The sequence below is a fragment of the Microcebus murinus genome, chromosome 1, assembly GCF_040939455.1.
Source record: "Microcebus murinus isolate Inina chromosome 1, M.murinus_Inina_mat1.0, whole genome shotgun sequence".
Lineage (NCBI taxonomy): Eukaryota > Metazoa > Chordata > Mammalia > Primates > Cheirogaleidae > Microcebus > Microcebus murinus.
Window position 1 is genome coordinate 61,676,672 of NC_134104.1, and position 18,674 is coordinate 61,695,345.

An 18,674-nucleotide genomic window follows, 5' to 3' on the forward strand; every position below is an offset into this window, starting at 1 on the left:
AGGTACAATAAACAATATTCAGAAGATGGGCACACTTATAGCCCTGACTAAAGCATTATAAAGTTATCCATATTAACAAAATCATTTGTACCCCCTCAATATTTTTAAATAAAAAATGATTTTTAAAAAATCCCTGTGGGAAAACCTGCTTGGGCGACATCATGGACCCCAATAAAGGCTTTGACCCACAAGCCCATCTCTCTTTTACTCCCCACTCTCTGGTTGAGCATGTGTGTCCCGGATGACTCCCCCTCTTCCTGTTGGCCCTGTAAGTTGTGCTGTCCTCTTCTCTCTGGAATTGGTAAGTAATACAATATTTCTGTTATTTCACGTGTTTTGGTGTGCTGCCTTCTGTGTCTCACCTAACCGACACATCCAAATTTAGCTTTCTCCAAGTTATGGTTCTCCTGGAGAGTGGCTATCAGTAGAAATAAACTGGACACAAGTCAGACAAAAGCCACGAGAGTGCCTGCCAGTATCAACAAACTCCCTGTGAGAAGGACGCCTAGTCACAAGTTAGACACTTGGCCATTGTGCAAGGCACACTGTAAACATCCAAGACCACCTCCCCCCAGGGCAGGGCTAGAGTTTATAGCCACCTTCCAGAGAGAGAGACCTCAATACCAAATTGGAGGAAAATACAACATCCACTGTGCTTCATCCTTAGCCTGCATGTAATGTCCCCTGCTTTCCTCAAAAACCTAATTGGAACTCTAAGTTCTCTCTTACATGCCCTTTGATAAAACCTGCTCCCCAATAAAGAAGCTAATAAACTCAATCATTAAAAAAATTATCAATGACCATTCCAAAATACAACTGTTTGACATTTAAGAAGATATAAGAAGCTTTAAAATGGGAATTTCTACTACAGGATATGGGGCAGGAAAAACAGGGCAAAATATTTTATCACCCAAATGTGTATTTACATGAAACCCATTTCAAAAAGAAAAAATAATGTCCCTGTCTTAACCCTGTTTCTATGTTTCCTCAATAAAATCCTCCCTCCTTCCTAAGATCTTCATTGAAAAGGCCTTCTGCTATATTAATACCCATATTAATCCACGTAAACTAGGTTATGCCTTGATAAGCAAGAAAACTAAAATTTCAGCAGCTTTACACAAAGTCTGTATTTCTTGCTCACACAATATCCTCTACAGATCCAGAAGCTATCTTCCAAATGGTGACTTAGTCCAGTATTGTCTTGTGAATCCATTGTCTCAACATGTGGTATCCACAACTCACATGGCAAAGAGCTTTGGCTCATAAATGACACATATTCCCTCTACTTATAGTTTACTAGGTATTAATAGAATAAGCACATGGCCCCGACCTAATTGCAAAGGTGGCAGGAAAATACAACCTTGGTTTAGTTCCAAACAAAAAAATAAAACAAGACTAGGTGAATACCGTAGTACTGTCTCTGTCACAATGAGGTGTTTATGCATACTTAATTAATATGTACCCAAGGTCTTTATATGTATTAATATCTTTAATACGACCACCCCATGAAATGAGGTATTATTACCATCTCCATTTTACAAATAAGAAAACTGAGGCCCAAAAAAGTTAAGTAACTTACCTAAGCGCATAACTGGCTTACCAGAGGTTCAAATCCAAGAAATGTGCTCCAGAATACACTATGCATACTGCTTCTCGAATGTGCAAGACACAGTGCTAGGGCACTGCTAAGGACACTGGCCTTCAAATATTTGTAGGGCTGTCATGTGAAAAATAGATTTAGATTATTCTGTTTTGTCTTCTATAAGTCTTGAGAACACAAAGTAAGAAGTGGTACTGAGAGAAAAATTTAAGTGAAGGAGAGTATTTTTGAATACCAATGTGAGCCATGCTCCGTTCTACATACTGTACATATATCTCATCCAAGCATCAAAACAACCCTAAAAGAGTGGGTAGTATTATTCCAGTTACACAAATGAGAAAACAGACTCAGAAAGATGACGTAACTTAACTAGAATATTACACAGAGCCAGGATTTAAACCCAAATCAATCTGGCTTCACAGAGCCTAAGCAATTTTCCATTCTATCTCACTGCTATTCAATATAGATATGGTAGATACAAATCCCAGTCCACAAATCACATGGGCAAAAAAAGTGTAACACTATTCTTTTTTATTTTTATTTTTTCTGTAACTAAACAATTTCAGTTGTGAGCCTCCATTAGCTTAGAAGCAAAAACTTGATCTTTGCATTTTTACTCTGAAGTCTTTCTGCTTTCTTAGATTCCAACAAGAGGTAGAGTGAGTTGTGGTAGGGAGAAGTCTACTGTCCTCTAGAATTTGTCAAACCTTCCTTGGGTTTTCATTCAAGTACAATGCCAATATCTAGGTTCTCTCAACTCCCTATCCAACTCTTTTTCTTCTCCTATTCCCCAAAATCTTTTTTCTTGACTTTTCTCTTACTCTTCCAAGTTTAGTTTATAGCCAGACCCAGGCCTTATAATTCCTGAAATTCAAAATCCAGAAACTTGCCTCTTTTCTACATCATGCTGAGGTATCCCTGCCCTTCCCCAATAAACAGAAAAAGTAAAACCATCAGAAGGCTGCTGGAAATAATTGGAACAGAAAGCATATTGGTTAACACATGACAATATCACCATGTTACATAAAGAAGACCTTTAACAATTAAAGTTGCTGAAAATGAAATGAGCTAGGCGAGAGTAAACTTCCCAGAAGCATGGTTAGTCATGTAGTTAGAACAATATAGAGATTAAACAGACATATTTGGATTGGAGGGAGGGTGTGGTGATTCGATCTAGAGGAAAGAAGGGAGCAAGGGAAGGAATGAAAACAGGCTGGAAGGTAGGCACGCAGAATGATAAACCTATAATTTCAAGGGAGCCGGAACAGAATGGCTCATTTTCTACGTACATGCAAATGGAAGACGGTAGGAAGGGACAGGTTACCATAAACCTCAACACTGACAAGAGGATAATTAAAGAAAGGTATTATTATATGTGTAGACCATAAAGGAACAGAACAAGGACTTCTAAGAATATGATTTCCTAAGGTCCCCTGAAATAAAATGAAGTCTGTCTTCCTTGCCGGCAAAAGGGGAAGGAATGGAAAGGGGAAAAGGTGAAGGTGTAGAAGATTATCCCCAAAATTCAGAGCTGCAAGAATTCTATCACTGAAGGCTGCCATTCAGTGACACTTTGATTCTAATCGAAAACCACAGAGCACCCCCAGGAGGGAGAAGGCAGGAGGAGTCAGGTGAGCAGATAAAAGCCATCTCCACCAAGGCATTTACATTTATCCCTTCCACAGCCTAGGGAATACATCCTGACTTTTCAAATAATTTATCTAAACTTTTGTCTGAGAACTAATAATAAAATAATAATAATAATAAATTACTTTGAAGCACTCCCAGAGGCATCAGAAGATATGCTGAGCCACATTAAAATGCAGCTTGGAGTTATGTAAAGTATCACATTAAAATTTAAGACCCTTCAAAACTCAATCTTATTTAATTTCAAAGCAGTATTTCAAACCAAAAGGCACTATGGGAATTGAGAGAGAAAAGGGAGATAACAATATTCTATCTCCATTAAAAAGAGAATTGAGGTGGGAAGGAAAGGGGATCAGAGATTTTTAATGACAGCTTCATTTGTAATATATTAAAAATTTCTATCCCTCTGTCATGATGCAAAGACAAAGGGACCATTTTACTTTTTGTTTCTAATACCATTATTATCAATTAAAATTAAGATTAAAAAGCTGCATTTCTGGCCCTGACCTCTGGTGAGCCCCAGACCCATGTATCAAATTGTCTGCTGGTCTTCCCTTCCCTTGGATCCCACAAGCAAAACAAATTCAATTTGTCCAAAACTAAATTTATCATCTTCTCCCTAAAAATGAATCTTCTTCCTTTATTTTCCATCCCAATTAGATACACCCAAGAAAAAAACCTAAGAGATTCACCCTTCACACTTTTTCATCCTTTACAACAAAGCTACCACTGATTTTACCTCCTAAATTTCTCTCAGTTGGTGTCCTCCTCTCTATGCCTCTGCCATTTACTCGTATAGTTCTGCCCTCACTGTCTCCCCTCTGAACCCCTGAAATAAGCTTCCTGACACATCTCCCCTCCTCATCATGTCTCCCTCCAACACACCGTGTGTACCAGCACCAGAAAGATTCTTGTAAAAGGCAAACTGGATCTTGTCACAACCCAGTATAGAGCCTTGGAATGAATAGCCCCTTTCTCCAGAGCCAGGTCCCCATCCCCCGGGGGCCACAGACCAGTACCAGTCTGTGGCCTATTAGGAACCAGGCCACACAGCAGGAGGCGAGCGGCAGGCCAGAGAGCAAAGTTTCATCTGTATTTACAGCCACTCCCCATCGCTCACATCACTGCCTGAGCTCTGCCTCCTATCAGGTCAGCAGCATTAGATTCTGCATTATGATGGGCTGTATAATTCTTTCATTATATATTATAATGTAATAATAATAGAAATAAGGTGCACAATACATGTGATGTGCTTGAATCATCCTAAAACCATCCCCCCCACTTCTGTCTGTGAAAAAACCATCCTCTCTGAACCCAGTCCCTGGTGCTAAAAAGGTTGGGGCCCCGCTGCTCTACAGGATATAAACCAAGTTTCTTAGCATCACAAAAAAGCCTTCCAGGGGCTGGCCATTGACAGCTTCCCCTCTCACCACTTGCCACTCATGCTCTACAATTAAGCAGGCCTAAACAACGTGCATTTGTACTCACTACGCTACCTTATGCTTTTTTATCTTCCCTCACATGCATCCCTCTGCCCGGAATGTACTCCTCCTCTTCAACAAGCCTCGTTCCAAAGTCCATTCCTTCAGACACTCTTCCTTGGCATTTTGCCACCCTCACCTCCTCTCTGCTTCACCAGAGCAAGTGTTCTCCCTCTGTATTTGCACAGCAAACAGCCTGCCTCTACAGCACCCAGCACATGTCATTTAAATGTCTGCTCACTTCTCTGTATTCCTCATTAAACTGTAAATTGCTCAAGGAAGTTGTCTTCTCCACTCACAGTGCCTCATATGCAATAAGTGTTCACTGAACTAAGCTGAATTTTACTCATTAAGTGCCTCAATTTCTACTTGAAGCCATTTGTAACATTTTCTCTTAGTTTTCAATACAGGCACAATCAAGGGATTTATAATAAATAATATTTTGCATGCTCAATTTAACAGGAAAATGGAAAGGAGCCTTTAGTAAAGTCTTCCCCAGGTAAATAAGCAGTGTACAGTGCCAAGTAAACACTTTCACCATGTTATTTAATATTAAAATAGACATGTAAGTGAAGTAGTGGCAGAAGCCTGTTTTTACAGAGAAGGAAATGACAGTTCAGAGAGGATAATAAACTCTCTTCAGGTTACACAGCTGTAAAGTGGATGGACAATTGAAGAATAAGTTTTACATGAACACAATAGCACTTCTCACATAACAAAGAAAAGAACACAGAAATTAAACAGAAAGAAAAGCCAATACAAAGAATTTTTAAAAGAAATTTTTCTAAGTTCCCCTCCACTCTCACAGTTTTTTCTTTTCTCTACATTCTTCAGCAGAACAGGTAACCGTGGATAATGAGGTCACTCTAAGACCATGGCTGTTACTCAGAACAAGTGTTAAAGAGAGTTATGGTTAGCGATTCAATAAACTTAAGCATTAGTTTCATTCCACTAGATATCCATCCACTAAACCCTCTCACAAACATGTGCACCAGGAAAACGCATGCAGAAGTTCAATTTAAATCCATCGTTACTATTACAAATACAACCCAAAGTACTAACCTTCCTAATGGTGCTTTAACATGTTGGTATATGAAAGATATTACAAAGAGGCACAGGCTCTGCTGTGTAAATGGAATGTAAAATGAAATACCTAATTAGAACAGCAAGGCCAGCAGTGTGAGGGTTATTTCATGCATTCGTCCCAAAGGATGAGGAACCCTTTCTTCCAGGAAATGGTTGAGGACAAGCTACCTTTTATAATACCCACACACACCCTTTTGGGGATACTCTGTGGGTACTGAGGATTATGAGCTGGTATAAGTCAGGGCCTCAAGTTCAGGAGTGAGGAATAGAACAAGTCCAGTGCCTGCCACTTCTGGAAGTCCTGTCTGGTAGTGTGGAGCCATAAAAACATGCCTGGCCTACTCAGTGGGTAATCTAGGCCCAATAAAGTTTACTTCAGCTGCTAAACAATGTTTGGAGTTCATCACTCAGAGAACTAAAGGGGCTACAATTCAGGGACACCAGGCAGAAAGCCTAACAACAGTAGCCTTGAAAAAGACAAGGAAGAAAAAATGTAGCAGCAATTCACTGGGCATGTGACTTGAGACTTGGCAGGCTGCCTTGTGGGGCTGGACAGTCTGTGGGTAGAGAATCCATGTCTTTTTTCCTGCAGCTAGAAGCCAAGAAGGCACAGACTAAAGAATACCAATTCAGATCCTTCATCAGGCTAATAATCAATAAGACTTTCCTAAGGAGAACAATGAATGAATAACCACAACTCTCATCTGTTTTATACATGCATGTGACTGATCAGCATTACTCTAACTGGACTTTATGACTTTTACAACCTTAAACAGTTCTGTAATATATTAATTGCGTATCAAATATGTAACCAATGCAAGGTTTCTCACCTGACAGGCAGACTGCTAAACAAAGCTCTGAAGCAAAAACAAGGGACAGAGTTCAGCTTAACAAGTCAACCAACATTAATAGGGCATTAATTAAGACACTGGGCCAGGAGCAGCTAATACAAAGATGAATAAGATATCTCTGAGGAAGCTAGAGTATACTGTAGGAGTAGTTAAAAGCAAAAGAGAATGTCAATATAATATCCTAATTTCTGGCACAGTATGTACATGATAGCATATAAAGATCACTAACCAGAATTAAAAGACCAAAAGCAAGGCAAGCAAACTCCCATGAGGACCAAAAGGAAGAGTTAAAAAGTAACCTTACAGATAATTTAGTCTGGATTTCAAATGAGGACACATGTTAAAAAGGGAACATGACCCTCCCAGAGCATGCAGTCAATTAATAGCAAAGCCTGGGCTAGAACTCAGGTTTTCCAAGGCTTTCCACCATAGCAGAACACTGTTCCAAAATCACAGGAAATCAGGCAAGCTCCAGGATTCTGAAGCTGGGAATATGAATTTCAAAAATGCAGATTCTAAAGACATTGCGACAAATGATCTCTGAATGAGGATACGGGAAGGGATGGGAGCTGACTGTACTTAGGGTGGGAAACCTGGAGGACAGAATGATGTCTTCATGTGGTCTGTCAGTCCAACCAGGAAAAGTAAAAACATTTCATTTGTAACTGGCAGCAAACATTCCCCTCAAGGCAACTATTTGCTGAAAGGATGTTTTAATGGTGCTACCAGTTCTATACTCCTCTTCTACAGCAAAGAGCTATTTTATCATCTGAGCTAAGAATGTGGAGACGTCTCTTTCCTACACTCAGAATTTCTTAGAGACCACTAAAACTAAGGTGTATTACAACATAATTACTTCTGCTGCAGACTGAGTCGGCAAGCACTTTCCCCAGCAAAGCTTCTCCATGGTATTATGAAGTTCAAAGTATTACCCATCTAAACTAAAATAAACTCTTCCGAGGCTACTCTGTGAAGTGAAATGCAAGCCAGTTGTGATTATAAGGTAATGATAAAGGCTACACTTAATTCATTCAACAAACATTTACTCTTTAGCTCTATGTCATGTACTCTTTTAAGACCTAATTTTTTGAGAGAAAGGAACAAAACATGGGAAGCCAGACAAAACAAGACCAATAAGACATAGCCCCTGTATAGTGAGGAAAGCAAATACATAAGCAAATAACTGTAAAATTGTTGATAAATGTCACAAAGCAGTGCTACTAAAACGTGGCCCATGGACCAATGCCAACTTGGGAATTGTTGGTTTAGTCCACAAGAAGATGGTTAAGTATAGAAATGGCAAGTAAATATATAGACACTTTTGTAGCAATTTAACAGCAATTTTAGGTCTGTTGAAGCTAATAATTTTTAAATGAGGCTTCTATTTTGTGTGTCTTTTTTTAAATTTCATTTTTCTAGTATTTCATTTTTATTACATTTTACGAAATCATCAGTGCACAAATAGTTCGAAGACCAATACAATAAAATGATATAACGAAGTGCTGTACTATTCTATGGTATACCAGGACAGATGAAGAGAAATAGCCTGTGGGATTTGAGAGGCTCCAGCGATATACCCTTTGAGTTGCGAAAGATAAGTAGGAGTTTTCCAGACATAGTGAGGAGAGAGAAGCACCTCAGGCAGAAAAAGCACATCTGCAGAGGCTTAGGGGTCATACAAGTAGATGATATGTTTAGAGAATAAACTCTGAGGCACAGTAATAAACAGCAAAAGTGCAAAAAGGTAAGTTACAAAGAGATTCACAGAGACTGGCATGACTTGGCAGTTTAGGCTTCGAGCCAAAGTGCAATAGGGAACCACTGAAGGTTTTTATAAGCAGGAGGATATGTTTATGTTTTCATTAAAGTCATTCTGACAGCAGTGCAGTAGGTAGATCTGGAGGGGAGACAGAATAGAGGGAGGGATATAGACCTGTTATAAACATACTGAAATAATCTAGATGGGAACTGAAGAGAACCTACATTACGTCAAGGAAAATAGGCAAGTGAGAACGGCTTAGAGAGATGTTTTGAAGGTAAGAATGTATACTATACCTTACTAAGATGAATCAGAAGCTGCAATTAGATAGTTGTTCACGTAATTCCTTAAGTAGACCGATCATATGAAGGGGAGATCAGTGAGTATAGGATGGTAACTGAGTTACTGAGAGATATCTGGGGGTCAAATATTAAATTCTAGAATGATCTTGGCCTTTAATAATCTTCAATAGATTCACATATATTTAACTGGAGAAGATGAACAGATGAAGTTATAGTCAACACATTTGCTCTGCATATTTTATATAGAGAGAGTATTTTAGACACTGTGGGAGATACAAAAGGAAATAACAGTCGCTTTCACTGTTTCTGGCCCCAGGGCAACTCTAGGGTCTTCTGAGTCCACCTAGAAGTTACTTCTGGACCACAGTAGGCCTGAGGGGTACTTACTTCCACAAGTATCAAACCAGGACTCATTTTTAACCCAGACAAATCCTATGGGTTCAGGGAATCTCTAAAGGACAGGGATATATATACGCATGCGCGTGCGTGCGTGCGTGCGTGCGTTTGTGCGTGTGTGTGGGGGGGGCGGGGGGGGGTTCTTATCTGGAAGAAATATTTCCTGAAATGTCTCCAAGAAAAATATGAAACCCTCAAATGAAATCTGTTCAATCAACCAGCTCCTCTGGAATTACCTGGTCTCCAAAGAAAATGCAGCCCTCTCAAATCCAATGTAAACCCCACAAAGATCCAGAAAATTGAATCTTAGAATATATATCACAGGCTTAGTGAATTCCTGAAACTCAGTAAGTTAGAAAGGACTGGAGTGGAGAACACTGGGCAAGTATATACCATTTTTCATGGAATATTTTGAAAAAATCACAGATAATTATATGGAGTCAGAAACAATGAACCACTGTTCTATCATGGATACATTAATATTTTGTGCCCCCACTAACCATAATACACACAGGAACACCATTTATTATGACACCATTGTTGTAGGCAGTTCCAATATTCATGTTATGGTGGTCTGATTGTGTTTTACTAGGCTCTCATACATGCCTGCTATATTTCAGGGCACATGATTTTACCAAAGTATATAATAGGCTTCGTTTTATAACACCTTGTACTGTATTCTAGTCATAAACTGGGACAAATAAGCCCTCTTATACTGTAAAGCTGTATCTGTGCAAGTGAAATTCAGCAGTTTACCTGTGAATTTAATCTAAATATTCAACAAGTATATACAATTAAATATTTAAAAGTTTAATTTACCTAAACAGTAATAAGCTATTAACCTAAGATCAACTGCCACTTCACTCTATTTTGTAAAAATACAGTATTATCTATGTCTTTATGAAATGTCAATGGTATAAGGTAAATGCTCACATATAAGAGAACAGAACATAAGATTATCTCATAAGAACATTGATTACCATTTTTTAATTTAGAAAATGAATTAATTCTCAATCAGCGCCTACCATCTGCAAGACACTATTGGAAATCAATGGAAAACAAAAAGATCTAATTATCCACAAGGTCTGGAAAAGACAGACAACAGAATCACTTAATACCAACAGTGTATGGAGGTAAGCAAGGAGAAGCTCTCCATTCAGTCTCCAAGATCCTCTGCAAGTCCTGTACAATGCACCAGCACGGAAAGTGATGAATAAGCTTCATTGATAATAGTGGCTACGTCACAGCTGGCTGAACATTCAGTCCACAAACAGAAGGCTTCTGTATTTGCTCGAATCAACCATAGGAAAGTTTTAGCAAAAAGACTGTTATATTCAAATGGAAATCAGTACTTTCCAGCAAGAATGGACAATTAGCAATTCCTTGAACTGGCACTAAAAGGAAGAGCAGGGAAATGCACCAAAAATAATCACAAACAACATATATTCCAAAATGTGAAATAAATAAGAATGACTACTATAGTTAACATTTTGGAAAATTCATGTAGCAGACATTAAGTAAGTCTGAATGTTATGGGTCCCCTGGTTATCAACCTATAGCAGTAAGTTTCACCTACATACTCCCCTTTTGTAAATCTTTTATAACATAAAAGTTTAAACTGTAGTCCAAGATTCCAGCACATGGTTAATTGAGATGGTGCTCTTTGAACATTTAGCAAAAAGTGCAAGTCTGTTTATACAGCATTTGAATCTATACTTTAAAAGTCTTTATTCATCAGATTAACAGATTCTAGCAAATATTTCACTGGTGGGGCACAAAGTTACCATCCTCACCCTCACCTCCAAGCATCCATGCAATGATGGCCTATGTGAACTATGGATCTGGTTTTGTGAGTCTGATCCCGGGACTGTACAAATCCACAGGCCTGTAAATAAGTTACAGTGATACAGTGATTCCATGGCTACCTTGGAGTTGAAATAAAAAGGTCAAGGAAAAACGATAAGTGCAAGAAATTTCACCAGACTTAAGCAATGATTTCTTAGCTATAATGCAAAAGGACAAGTGATAAAAGAGAAAAAATGATAAATTATCAAAATTAAGAATTTTTGTGCTTCAAATGACACCATCAAGAAAGTGAAAAGACAGCTGACAGGATAGAAGAAAATATTTGTAAGTCATACATCTGATATGAGACCTGTATCCAGCATTTACAAAGAAATGTTAAAATTCAATAAGACAAATAATCCAATTAAAAATCAGCAAAGGGTTTAAATAAGATATTTCTCCAAGGAACATGTATTAATGTCCAGTAAGCACATGAAAAGATATCCAGTATCATTACTTATTAGAAAATTTCAAAATTACAATGAGATGCCACTTCAAATCCATTAGAATGGCTACAATAAAAAGGCAGAAAATAATAAATATTGGCAAGGATATAGAGAAACTAGACCCTTTACGCAGCGCTGGGGAGAATGGAAAATAGTGCAGCCACTTCGGAAAACAGTTTGGCAGTTAAACAGAGTCACCCCAAGATTCAGCAATTCCACCCCTGAACACAAGAGAAATGAAAACATACATTTCACATATTATGGTTCATAGCATCATGACAGCCAAAAAGTAGAAACAACTCAATTGTCCATCAACTGATGAATGGATAAATTCAAACTTGTATATCCATACACGTAATAAATACTATTCAGCAATAAAAAGGAATGAAGTACTGATCCATGCTAAAACATGGATGAACCTTAAAAACATTATACTAAGTGAAAGAAGCCAGTCACAAAAGACCACACATGGCATGATTCCACTGATATGAAATGTTCAGAAAAGGCAAATCCATATAGACAGAAAGTAGGTTAGAGGTTTCCCAGCACTGGAAGAGAGTGCAAGAGAGTCGGAAGTGACTACTAATGGGTACAAGTTTTTATCCTGGAGTGATGGAAAATTTTCCAAATTAGATTATGATAATGGTTGCACAAATCTGTAAATATATTGCAAACCATTAAATTATATACTTTAAATGGGTAAATTTTATGGTATGTAAATTATTTATCAACCGTTTTTTTTTTAATTGTGCCAAACTGCAGACCTCTATTTACTCCTGAAAGCTGTCCCTCAAGCTACCTGATATCAGATGGGGCCAGGCATACAAGAACTAGAGCAATTGTTCTCGTATCAATCTGTGCCTAAGGATTGCTCTAGAACTGGACTGGCTCTGGGAGCACCAGAGAACTCAATATACACACTCTAAACACTATGAATTCCTAAGAATTACCAAAGCCTACCAGCACTGGCTGACAATTTTGGTTTCAATTTACTTCAATTTCAATTGATTGAGGCCCATCATAGGCTAAGCACTATGTTTAGAATATGAAGACAAAAGATATAGTGGGCCCAAAACCTAAGGAGTTCACAGTCTGTTAAGTCTAAGGCAAATCTGTATGTACGGGATTCTAGCTCAGTGCACTGTGTACAAACTACAGGATGGCAGGCAGAGAAATGTACAGAGAAGGAAGTAATTAATTATATCTGGATAAGACCCAGTAAAGTTTCACAGTAACAAAGACACCTGAGCAAGGCTTGAAGGGATTGGTAGACAAGAGAGGAATGGTGCAGACAAGGGCTTGGAGGAAGGAAAGCAGACCACTGTCAAGGCAATGAAAAGGTATACATAATAGCAAAGAGGCTTGGGGGACTGGAAGGAATCTGGGAACAAAAGAGGGTCAGGCAAAAATGTCAGAACATGAGAGTGGGGAATTAAGCCAGATCATGGGTATGCTACAAATTTTAAACCCTATCCTAAAGGCAATAGTGAGCCATTGGAGGGTTTTAAGCAGGTGAATGAAATGATCAGATTTATTTTTAAAATATCCTCCTAGCCAACTATTTGCACAATGAAAATTCACTAGACAAGGGTTCTCTAGGTTTTATTTACCTACGTAATTACTTTTAACATGCTTTGAAATGAAATTTTACATAGTAAGCCAAGATGAGAAAGAGAAAAAAGCAAAGCCAGGATTTCAAGACTGACCATATGCAGAGAATAAAAATAGAGGAAAGAATCAAGAATCATTTCCAGGCTTACAGCTTAGGTGAAGGAGAATGACTTCATTGATAAAATGTTCAGGGATACTTGGCTTTCCTAAAGATACTTCTTAAATTCTTTCCCCTCCCTCAAACCTATTCCCAGTAAGAGTGATTTTGTTATGTCAGTACATGGGACCAGACTGAGGCAGAAACCTGGAAATCACCTTTGACACCTGCCTCCCACATCCCCTACATTTGGCCCATCGCCAAGCGCCACTGATGCTAATTCCAAAGTTTGTTTCATTTATCTACTACTTCTATCACACCACTGCTGCCACCCTAGTTCAAGCCACCATCATCTCACACCTTGATTTGTGTGGTAGCCCCTTAGTCTCCTTGCTGTTATCCTTGACTCACTCCAATCGATCCTATACACAAGAATGATCTTTTTTAACTGCAAAGACCTTCAATGGATTCCCACTATACTTACAAGTGACGTGAGAGAACAGAGAACATGTCTTGTTTTATTTACCTTGGGATATAGGTGCCTAGTATACTGCAGACAATACTTTTAAAAGAATGAAAGAGGATCAAGCCTGGGCCAAGATGGTGAGTTTTGTTTCAGACCTGTGGGTTTGAGGTGTCCACGGGATGTCCAAGTACAGTGACCCTTCTGAGCAGGCCTGGACCCAAACTGACACTTGACCTCACTATTTCAGGACTAACATAAGTAGAGTTATCTATGGTAAACAGGACTAAGACTATCAGATAATCATGAACTAAGTTAACAAAGCTTGAAGCAAGCTCAGCTTCTTAGAATAGATTAAAGTGTCTCTCTAATCTGGAATTCTGCAGCTCTGGGTCAGGTCTAGGTCAGCATTTCAAGGACAACAGAAACCACTGATCTAGCACTAGATTTGTGGTGGAATCTTTACGAGGAGCAATGTGGCAGCAAAGCATGTAGTTTGGCCACTTCCTTGAAACTATTTTCACAACACCTTTGCCCCTCTGGCTCCCTGATGTCCTCACCAATTTCCAAATGACTTCTCTATTAGTCAATCATAAACCACATCTGGGGTGGTGCCTGGAGGTCTGTATTCAGACAACTACACCAGGCGATTTTTTGATCTGGGGAAAGTTAACAGTTAAGGGGACAAATGCAAAAGTTACCATTGTTCCTCTCTTCTACTGACCCTAGAGAACGGTCTTAGGATGTAGCCGCTATTGTTTGAAAGCTGGTATTGTGTAAAAACACTTAATATAAAGTACTGTGCATGATAAATACTAAGAGTTTCCAGGGAGTTTCTGGTGAGTAACAATTAACTTTTCCAAAGGCAGATGTCACAGACACTGATTATAATATCCAACATCTTTTACCTCCTTAACTTTTCCCAGTATTAGTGTTTCTTAACTACTGTATACAAACCCTTCAAGTTCACTAAGCTGGAGATGGTACCTGTGTCTACTGTGATTTTTAAGTCAATATGTAAAATGATTATATAAATATTTTCTTTTAAAGCAGATCTTCTGAGAACCTCTGCTTACATACCCAGGGAGCATGTATGACAGTTAGTAAATGTAAGATGAGTTGGCTTATGACCTAACCATTTGGTTTATTATTCAGAGGCAACAGTCACCTTACTGGTCAGAAGAATCCAGTGGAAGGAGCTCAGGGAAACCAGAGCCCCCAGACAGCGAAGGAAAACCCTGGCAAGGAGAGGGCCAGAGAAGGACAACATCAAATTCTATATTAAAACTGCCTAAATATCTGGCAGACCCTGAAGCATGTATCTGTGGGGCACACCAAAATTAATCTAAACTGTGAGAGGAGCCACCACCTGCTGCACATAGATGCTGAAACTCCAGCAGAAAAACTTTTTATCCTGGCAGGAGAAAGCAGGGCCTAAGGCAACAAAGGACACCAAAGAGTAAGAGAGGAACCCTGGAAAGAATAGGGCCAGAGGAGTGAAACCCAAAATTTTGTAGAAATACTATGCAAGTCCCTGGCTGACCAATGAACCACATATGTGTAGGGCAGACCGAAGGCAGCCTGAAATGAAATCTGAGGCATCACCCGCCACAGGCATGATAGAGTCTATACTTTGAGTCTGAGTTAAATGCCTGCTTACAAAGGAAAAAACTCAACATACTTTGGAGCAAGGTAACAGAAACCAAAATCTCACAACATGCAAAATGTTAAGGACATAATCTAAAATTACAACTCATAATAAAGGCTAAGAAAATATGATTCATTCTCAAATTAAAAGATAATTAAGAGATGCTATATTAATCAGGGTGTTCTCTCTATATATATATATGTGTGTGTGTGTGTGTGTGTCCAGAATTACCATAATGCCAAAACTTGACAAAGACTTTATCAAAAATACATACTTCAGACTATTATCATAATATTATTAACATAAAATCCTTAATAAAATATTAGTAAACTGAATTAACAACAAAATAGTAACAAATTGAATTACTAATAAATTAGTAACAAAATATTAGTAAATTGAATCCAACAATATATATTTTTTAAAAGTATGATACATTATGACTAAATTAGAATTTATTCCCAGAATGCAAGGTCAATTTGCCATTTAAAAATCAACGGAATTCCCTACAATTGCAGAATAAAGTAGGAAAGTCTTATGATCATTTCAATAGATTCAGAAAAAGCATCTGACAAACTCCAATTTCCATTCATGATAATATCACTCTGTAAGCTAGGAAGAGGAGAGAACTTCAACCTAAATTAAAGACATCAACAGTAAACTTAGAACTCACATCATACTTAATGATGAAAGACTGAATGTTTCACCTCTAAGAAACAAGGTAAAGATGTCTCTATCTACCTCTATTCAACACCATACACACTGCAATAAAACAAGAAAGTTGTACACACTGCAATAAAACAAGAAAAAGAAAGGCAAAAACATTAGGAAACAAAACTGTCTCTATCTGCAGATGACATAATTATTTCCACAGAAGATTCTAAGGAATCTACAAAACAACTATTAAAACTAATTATAGTCTCTAAAAAGAGTAATGCTGCATTTTCCTATCAGCAGCAAATAATTTAAGGTTTTTAAAATTTCATATACAATAAGCCAAAAAAAACCCCTTAGGAATAAATCTAAAAGACATGGAAGACATCATCATTGAAATCTACAGAATACTGCTGAGAGAAATCTAAAAAACTTAAGTAAATTAAGGCATTTGTGTATTGGATAATTCAACATTGTTAATTTGTAAGTTCTCTTCAAACTTATCTATACATTCAGTGACGTCACAATGAAGACTCCAGCAGTATATTTTATAGAAATTGACAAATTTGAGTCTACAATTTCTATAAAAATGCAAATAACCTAGAGTAGCCTAAGCAAATATAAAAAACACACACACACGAAAGAAAGACACATACTGCCAGATTCCAAGAATTACTATAAAACTGTAATAATCAAGACAACATGCATAGCATTGACACATGAATAAATATATAGGCCAATAGTATAGAGTTCAGATATCCATCCATATATATTTGTTCAACTAAATTTAAACAACACTGTCAAGGTAATTCAATGGGGAAAAGAAAGTATTAGTATTTAAAACAAAAGGTGATAGAACTGGATATTTGCATAAAAATGAATATCCATTCTTACCTCAAGCTATATGCAAAAATTAACTTGAAATGGATCACAAATCTAAATGTAAAAGTAAAAGTCATAAATCTCCTGGATGAAAACATGGGAGAAAATATCTGCCACCCTGGGGTACACATAATTCCTTAGACAAGACACAAAAAACACAAACCATAAAAGAAAAAAATTACTGTGGACTTTTCAAAATTAAAAACATTTGCTCTTCAAATGACATAATTAAGAAAGTAAAAAGGCAATCCACAGAATGGCAGAAAATATTCACACATATATATCTGACAAAGAAATGGTATACAGAATATAAAAATAACTCTTACAATAAGAAAAATCCATTTTTAAAAAAATAGGCAAAATATCTCAACAAACACTTCACAAAACAAATTATATAAATGGCCACCCTAGGCACATGAAAAGTTGTTCCATATCACTAGTCACCAGGGAAATACAAATTAAAACCACAATGAGATATCACTATATATCCATGAAAATGGCTAAAATTTTAAAAGATTGTACACATCAAGCTTACCATGGATGCGAAGCAACTTAAAACTTTTATACACTGCAGGTGGAGATAAAAAATGGTGTAACTATTTGGTGTCTCTTTTTTTTTTTTTTTTTTTGAGACAGAGACTCACTCTGTTGCCTGGGCTAGAGTGCCGTGGCATCAGCCTAGCTCACAGCAACCTCAGACTCCTGGGCTCAAGCAATCCTCCTGCTTCAGCCTCCCAAGCAGCTGGGACTACAGGCATGCACCACCAAGCCCAGCTAATTTTTTCTATGTATTTTTAGTTGGCCAGCTCATTTCTTTCTATTTTTAGTAGAGATAAGGTCTCGCTCTTGCTCAGGCTGGTCTCGAACTCCTGAGCTCAAACGATCCTCCCAGAGTGCACCTCCCAGAGGCACCTCAGCCTCCCAGAGTGCTAGGATTACAGGCACAAGCCACCGCGCCCAGCCTCAAATGGTATAACAACTTTGGAAAACTGTTTTTGGAAGTTTCTTAAAAAGTTAAACATCAAGCATTCCACTCATAAATACTGAAAATATGTGTTCACACAAAGACATATATAGTAATCCCCAAGCCAGAAAGAACCCCAATGTTCCTCAACAAAAGAACAGAAAAACTATATCTACACAAAGGAGTTCTATACAGCAATAAAAATAAACAAATTACTGATATATGCAGCAACATGAATGAATTTCAAAGTCATTATGTTGAATGAAAGAAGTCAGACACAAAAGAATAAACAGTTTTTAATTTGTATAAATGTATGGGGTACAAGTGTAATTTTGTCACATGCAGAGATTGTGTAGTGATGAAGTCAGGCTTTTAGGGTATCCGTCACCTAAATAATGTACATAATACCCATTAAGTAATTACTCATTATTCACCTTTCTCCCAAAAGAGTAAACATTATATGATTCCACTTACACAAAGTCCTATAAAATGCAAACTAACATACAGTCACAGAAAGCAGATCAGCAATTTCCTGAGCCTGGAAACAGAGGGAAAGACAGATGTAAAAGGTCATGGGTAAGCTTTAGGGAGCAATGAAATACACAGATAGATAGATAGACAGACAGAGATAGATATCATAATATATATATATATCATTATAAAAATATAAAAATACTCTGTATCTTTATTGTATTAGTGGATTCATGATATATCCACTGTCATGGAATTGTATACGGATACAGATTTTTGTACTTAAACTGTACCTCATCAAAGTTAGGTTTTATTTTTCTTTCTTTCTTTCTTTTTTTATTCAGACAGAGTCTCACTCTGTCACCTGGGCTAGAATGCAGTGGCATCATCATAGTTCACTGCAACCCCGAACTCCTAGACTCAAAGGATCCTCCCAAGTAGCTGAGAGGCACATGCCACCATGCCTGGCTAATT

At 37.7% G+C, this 18,674-nt stretch overlaps 1 protein-coding gene across 4 annotated transcripts in view; it reads right to left on the bottom strand.

The window, feature by feature from the left end:
- IGSF11 (immunoglobulin superfamily member 11) overlaps window positions 1-18,674 on the bottom strand; it is a 170,215-nt gene that overhangs the window by 83,001 nt on the left and 68,540 nt on the right. The window contains exon 1 of one of the 4 annotated variants that reach the window (XM_076001702.1): window positions 150-167. The exons of the other annotated variants lie outside the window; for them this stretch is intronic. The gene's annotated coding sequence lies outside the window, so the exon portion shown is untranslated. Of the gene's footprint in view, window positions 1-149; window positions 168-18,674 lie in introns of those variants that run through there. 4 annotated transcript variants of the gene reach the window in all.